This window comes from Siphateles boraxobius, unplaced genomic scaffold, assembly GCF_051911475.1.
Source record: "Siphateles boraxobius isolate OS27281-9 unplaced genomic scaffold, OSU_SipBor_1 16, whole genome shotgun sequence".
NCBI classification, from domain to species: domain Eukaryota; kingdom Metazoa; phylum Chordata; class Actinopteri; order Cypriniformes; family Leuciscidae; genus Siphateles; species Siphateles boraxobius.
In genome coordinates, this window is record NW_027508766.1 from 21,113,455 (window position 1) to 21,120,546 (window position 7,092).

The following is a 7,092-nucleotide window of genomic DNA, read 5'->3' on the forward strand; positions in this document are numbered from 1 at the left end:
GTAAACTCGTTCTTCGTGCTACTAGATGGTGGGTCGTGACCATCTTGGCCCAAGATTGGTCTGCAGCTCCGACCTGAAAGACATGTGCTTCAGATCTCTACCTTCCGCACCGCAGGCCATCCTGTGTGTTGCGTGTAAGGGTGGAGTATCAGTACAGTGTCCTTCCCTTCGAGTGCTCCAGAGCCCGTTGGGTCCTCAGGTCAACTGGAAGAGAGTAATCTCGCCCACGGGCTGAGTATCTCTTTTTCAGTTTTGGAGATGGACTCGGTCTAACACGTCTCTCAAATGAGAATGTGTTCAGCTGGTGTTGAAGTGAGAAAGAGTCCCACTGAAAGAGCTTTCAGAGGCTCCTGGGGTATATGGTAGTCACAGCCTTTGGCTTCCTCCATATGTGACCGCTTCAGCGCTAGCTTCATGATCGAGTCCCGAGGTGACCGTGGCAGAGCAGCTCACCCTGTGTGACTATAGTTCATCCCCGTTTGCTGCCAAACCCTCTTCAACAGAGGGGCCATGTGCTCCTGAAGCTCAGTGAGTTTATCACACTCAGGTGTTGAGCAGGAATGCTCCTGAAGCTCAGTGAACTTGTCACACTCAAGTGCTGAGCAGAAGATGCTCCTGAAGCCCAGTGATCTTCACATGTTGTGTTGAGCAACGCTCCTGTCTTTTTGCGCCCGTCGCTTGCACCTACGTGCTAAGTCAGGAGAGGAACAGGTCTTCATAGTTGCCCCTTATTGGCCCAACTAGACCTGGTTCCCATCGACAGCCTTCCTGACTTCCCCTGAAAACTCTTTCAGGGACGGGGCACGAGGGCACCCGCGTTCTTCCCCCGGAGATTCCGGGCGGTCTTACATCTGAACGCGGAGGTTCAGGTGGCTATCACAGGGCATGTGATAGTTACCATCACCTCTGCGAGCACCCCCTAGAAATGGGTAGCGTGCTTACGCCTTTAGAAGTGGAACCTAGTCGTTGAGTGCGTCTTCTCTCCAGAGGAGATCCTGAAAGCTTTCGATCACTTCAGTGCTCTCTTTCCTGCAAAATAGGTTGCAGTAGGCTGTTTTCCTTCACCCTCAAAATGATGTTGCCTCGGTGTTTAAACGACGCTCATCGTGTTGCAGAAGTGTGCAGAAGCACGTTCTGATCGTCAGGTTCCTGAGGAGCAAGGTCTTGTAAATCCTTGTGTCCCTCTTTATCCTCTTGGGCCTTGTCCCTGGTGCGACTGCACTGCAGAGACCGCCCCTGAGCCACTGCAGGCAGTGAGTTAAAAATTCTGTTACATCAGTTCTCCTGCTCGCGTGGTCTCTACTAGAGGGTAGGGACTTGCTCGCTTCGGTCAACGTATTGTGCCTGGAGTCTGGGCCGGCTAACTCTCACAAGCTGAGACCCCGGCTCGGATTGTGCCCAAGGTTCCTACCTCTCCCGTAATAGGAGCAGGTGGTGAGCCTGCAAGAGCTGCCCTGGAGGAGGCAGATCCAGCCCTGGCTTCTCTGTCCGTTCGCTTGGACGTGTACAGAACGCAAGCCATAGACCTCAGACCAGCTCTACAAATATCTGTTGGAACTCAGCAGAGAGGGAAGGCTGTTTCCATGCAAAGTTGTGCTTAGTGCTTGCCTTCATTTCGGTAAAAATCCGAGGTGCAACATGTCGACTTAGGTGTTGAGCTCCTCTATGATGAATGTAAAGTGCTCCACCTGGGCGTTGACGATATGCTTTGCTAGATTCTAGAGTTGGGGGCTGGACGACACCTTGTTGAACCGCTGCTTCCCGTGGGCTCCCTTCTCATGAAGCCAGTTTCACCGTGAGCCCGGTTCAAGTGTCGGCTTGCTGCGCCTTCCCCTCCTATGGACTGGATACATGCGCCTTTCTACTCCAGTTGAGTTCCCTTAAAATTGAACCCTGTTGAGTTCCTCCACACCCCTCCGACGTCGGACGTGCGGAACGTCTGGTGTTAGGCCTACCACTCGTAAGCTGTGTGGAACCTGTGTTAGGCTGGGTCCATATGTTGCGGTCCCTACGGCGACCCCATTTGTGTATTCTTCCACGATTTGGCTCCCTGCGGCGAGCCCGTGTCTTCCCTCGGCAGAGTCTCTCTGCCGTCACTGTCCGGTGTGTCTCCCCCGTATTGGGCTGGAGCCACCCCAGTGACATTCCATATGTTAGACTGCCCGGTTTCCGCCCAGTTCATATGTGTATTCTCCACGTTACCTCCCTCTGGGTTGGATGTGGCTTCCGCAGCGTCCCTTCCTTCCAATGTACGGGGAACGCTTTCCCAGTGGTCCTGTAGGAACAGCAGTGACTTCCCTGGCCTAAGCCCTGTCCTTCCCCGCCTTAAATTTGCGGGGGCATCAGGAGGCTTTGGTTTAGGCACTGGAAGGTGGCAGCGTTAGTGGCGTGTTCAAAGGGTGATCCCATTTCAGTCGACCATCGACTACGTCCGACGTTATCGACTGAAAGGGAACGTCCTGGTTGCGTATGCAACCCACCGTTCCCTGAACGAGGGAACGGAGGACGTAGTCCCCTTGCCACTACCGCTGGACCACCGCTGACCCCGGGTTACTCTCGGCTCCTCAGCGAAAAGCAACTAGTGCGTGCATCCACTTCGGTATTTATACCCGCACCGCGGGGGCGGAGTGTGTGATGCGAATCACGCATGCCAATTACATTGGCTCGTTCAATAGTACTCGAAGAGGATAGGCTCTCTAGCGAGATCCCATTTCGGTCGACCGTCGACTACGTCCTCCGTTCCCTCCTTCAGGGAACGGTGGGTTGCATACGCAACCAGGACGTTTCTTTTAAAAAGTAATTTCACCCCTTCTAAATTACCAATTTCTCTCTCCAAATTTCACCAACAAGTTTTACTTGCTTGAAAATTGTGTTATGTCCACAATTTTTCTCCACACAAAGAAATTCTGTGGAATAATTTGAACATTTTATTCCGAAACAAATAATTTTTTATGGATAAGTGGTATGATAGAGGTAATGTTTTTGTTTTGGATTTATTTAAAAATGATGGCAGTATACTGGAATATGAAGAATTTATGACTTTGTATAATTTTCCTCTGCCTGCTAGAACTTTTAATTCTGTCATCAAAGCTTTGTCTCCAAGTTATGTGCATTTATTTAAAACACACCTTTTCTTTAATGAGAGAAAAACAATTATGCCCAAACTTTTATTGGAAGGAGTTGGCCTTATTGATAAAAAATGTAATAGTAAACTTATAAAGCTATTGTTACATTACACTGTTTACACACCCCCTCGATGTAAATTTTTCTGGAATAATTGTTTTGACAGTATTTGCTGGAAGAGGGCATGGTTACTCCCAGAGAAGTATTGTATGTCCAATAAAATTAGAGAGTTACACTTTAAGATTCTTCATAATGTTTACCCAACCAACTCACAAATTGCCTCTTTTGTTGATCTCTCTGACCTGTGTGTATTTTGCAAGGTTGAGGAAGAAACTTTGCTTCATTTATTCTACCATTGCAATCAGGTTAAGCCTCTTTGGGAGAGCTTGGGTTGTTATCTTTCTCATTTTATCAAATGTGATTTAAACTTTTCATTGAAGGATGTATTCCTTTATTTTTCTGGGAGTGACCATTGATAATGTTGTTCATTTCTTTGTGTTGCATTGTACATTTTTTATTCACAAAAACAAATTTCTCAAGACTTTGCCTAGATTTGATGTCTTCATTGCTGAGATTTCCCTTATTGTAAAATCTCTTAAAGGATAATTCCGGTATTTAACACTTTGAGTCTATTTTGTAGTTTGTTTTGAATGAACTAGAGTGGTGGACTTATTGGTCATGTCTCGACTTTTTGACTATTTTAGGATCGCCTCTGACCGCTTCAGAGTGGATGTCTATGGGCATGCTCAAACATGTCCTTAAAACAACCCTTAAAGTTCATTTACAAAACTGTGCAACTCACCGAGTGGTTAGTGGTGTTCGTTGATGTTCCAAAACAAGTAGCGTAGCGAAATACAGTCTCTGTCGTGTTTTATTTGCCATTTTTTAAAATCACATTGATGTCTGCTGAAGGACTCAATGCTCGTTGATATTACTGCGCTACCGGAAACGGAAAGGGGTCTGTTTACATTTGGTTGTAGTCTTTTCGCTCGGTTCTCCGTCTCTCAGAAGGCTAGCGTGAGCAGAGCAACTGTGCTCCCGGAGTAGCGAAATAAACAAACAAAAAATCCTTACATCTAAAATGGATTATTCGACTGTGACTTTTTTACGGTGCCTAGACACCGTCCAGCGTCCTTGTTGTCGCCATCAAGTGGTCGGGAGTGTGCTTACGCTTCAGATTCAAATATCGAGCGGAAGTTTATACGCAGTTGTGAGGTATCTGAAAAATAGTTCCACTATAGCAAATAACACGGATTGAAAGCATACATTGCGCCGATATATTTGTTTTTAATTATCAACGAACACCACTAACCACTCGGTGAGTTGCACAGTTTTGAAAACGAACGCTAAGGGTTGTTTTAAGGACATGTTTGAGCATGCCCATAGACATCCACTCTGAAGCGGTCAGAGGCGATCCTAAAATAGTCAAAAAGTCGAGACAGGACCCATCGTCAACATTTCTAAGTCCACCACTCTAGTTCATCCAAAACAAACTACAAAATAGACTCAAAGTGTTAAATACCGGAATTATCCTTTAAACTCATCGATAACAGTAAGAACAACACATTTCTTAAGAACTATGTACGCTTTTTTCCTACTTGGAGCTAGTTTTTTATTTTAATTTGTTTTATTTATTTATTTTTGTTAATGTACTCAATGCAGTGCTGTTTCTTCTTTGTAAATAATAATAAAAAAAATTGCAAAAAAAAAAAGAGGGAGCATCTGAAACCCGAGGAAGCGGTTTGAGCAGACCAATCACAGCGCTTGCGTCCGCGTAGAATAGACGCGTTGTTACATTTTTGGAGAGGTGCACGTCAGGGTACGCCGGAGGGTACGCGCGCTACGCACAGCCTACGGCGTAGCTACGGTGTAAGTTCGACGCAGAAGTATAAATTGGGCTTCACACGCATCCACTCACTCCCGCATGCGCACACACACACAGAGAGAGAGAGAGAGAGAGAGAGAGAGAGAGAGAGAGAGAGAGAGAGAGAGAGAGAGAGAGAGAGAGAGAGAGAGGCGCGGGCGCGATCGAACAGTGGAAACATAAAATCATACTCCTTCATTTTGTTCATAGAGATTATCATTCAAACTGCAAAGTGTTTACTTATATTTGTGTAACTTACACTCGCAATAAAACACAACATTGTGCTTTTTTCACACTCTAAACTCTTGTCAAGCTGTAACCTACAACTGTCACCCAACCAAACACACACAACATCCAACCCCATTTCAAAACAGTCTGTGGGTTACATCGTTTGGACATTAATCATATCGCATTGGTTTTCATTTCTTTTCTTCGGAGCAGTTACATATTCTACATTGATTAAAAAAGAAAATCAAATGTGTTTTTAATGGTAGTATTAATTTATACGAAAATCAATTATTTACCATTCAGATGAGAATAAAGTTAGGGTTAATTAAAATTAAGGAAAACAAATATATTGATCCGTTCGTAAAAGGATAATTCATGTATTTAGAACTTTGAGTCTATTTTATAGTTTGTTTTGGATGAACTAAGTTAGAGTGGTGGGTAGAATTTTGACGATAGGTCCTGTCTCGACTTGATCAATCGCCTCTGAATCTTTTAGAATCGCCTCTGACCGCTTCAGAGTGGCTGTCTACGAGCATTAACAAACATGTCCTTATCGTTCGTTTCCAAACTGTTCAAGAAGGACTATTGCAGTTTATAACACAGCAGGTAGACGGCATCTTGAACACTGCGTTCTTGCCTCCATGCAATCAAGTCTGGCGCCTTCTGTTTGTGCCGCGGATTCCCAAAATGCTTTGCGTTCACCACTGGTAATACGTTACGATGACGTCACATTAGCAATCTCTATATTGTAATATATTAACACCATATATTATTCTGTATATTTTAAACCATTTATGCCTGTGAGCTGTTAAACCATTTCATATATTAATCATTCATAATTAGGGAAATATATTTTCTTTTCATAAGGGGGACCTCAGACATTAAAATATTATTTTGTAACATCATGGTTTTTTTTAAACATGTAATATCACTCACTTCATTCATGTTTTTAGTCTAACCATTTTTTAATTATAGCAACCTTTGTTCAAATTCACTGTAAAGATGTACAATTCTTAGTTTCATTCATGGTGGTAACATGAAAAATGAGCCATAATCTAGTGGAAGATTGCTGCAATCTCCTGGACAAACTAACACTTAATAACATGAATTTGTAACAAAAGCCACTAGATTTCACTCATAGCAATCAGACATCATTTCAATTTATTTATTTATTATTATTATTTGTTTAGATATAGTTACGTTAAATGTGAGCTTAGTCATCAAGTGTCATGCCATTTAAATGAATGGAACTTTTTTTTTAATGTAAGCAAACGGCAAGAATTTGTAACCTTTGTCCAATTTCAGCGATCTTTTCACAGCTCCCTGAAAACTATCAACAAAACGGACAACATCTGCTATTCTTACTTTTGTCAGATATATGAATGACAGAGAGAAAACAAGCTGTTCACAGTCCATTTTGAGAATGAATGACGATCGTAGCGGGCGCGGCGCGACCAGAGGTCTTTTTGTCGTCTGTGTCACTCTGGCGTGATTTAACTTCTCCCCAGTTGTTCCATGGAAACCCGCAAAACACGGAAAGCTGTGAAGTGATAAATAGGGTTGTTTCTTCTTTGGGTTGAAACATAAAAAGGTACGCAACAGGACTGACTGCTTTTAGTCTCCGCATTTGTTCTCCGACTGCAACTGCTAGCGCTTTCACCGGAAAAGAGTTTACCCTACCTCCGGTCTCGGCCGCCATTTTGTGAAATAGGCCTATCCAAGCTCATGCCAAATCGCCAAAAATCAAATACAGCTAAGTGAGTTAGCGACGTATGAAGAACGGGCCCCAGAACGCCAATGAAATGTTTACCCGGCATATAATGAATAATTAACTTTATTCATAATAAAAATAAGGAACTTTTGTGATTGCGAATAAT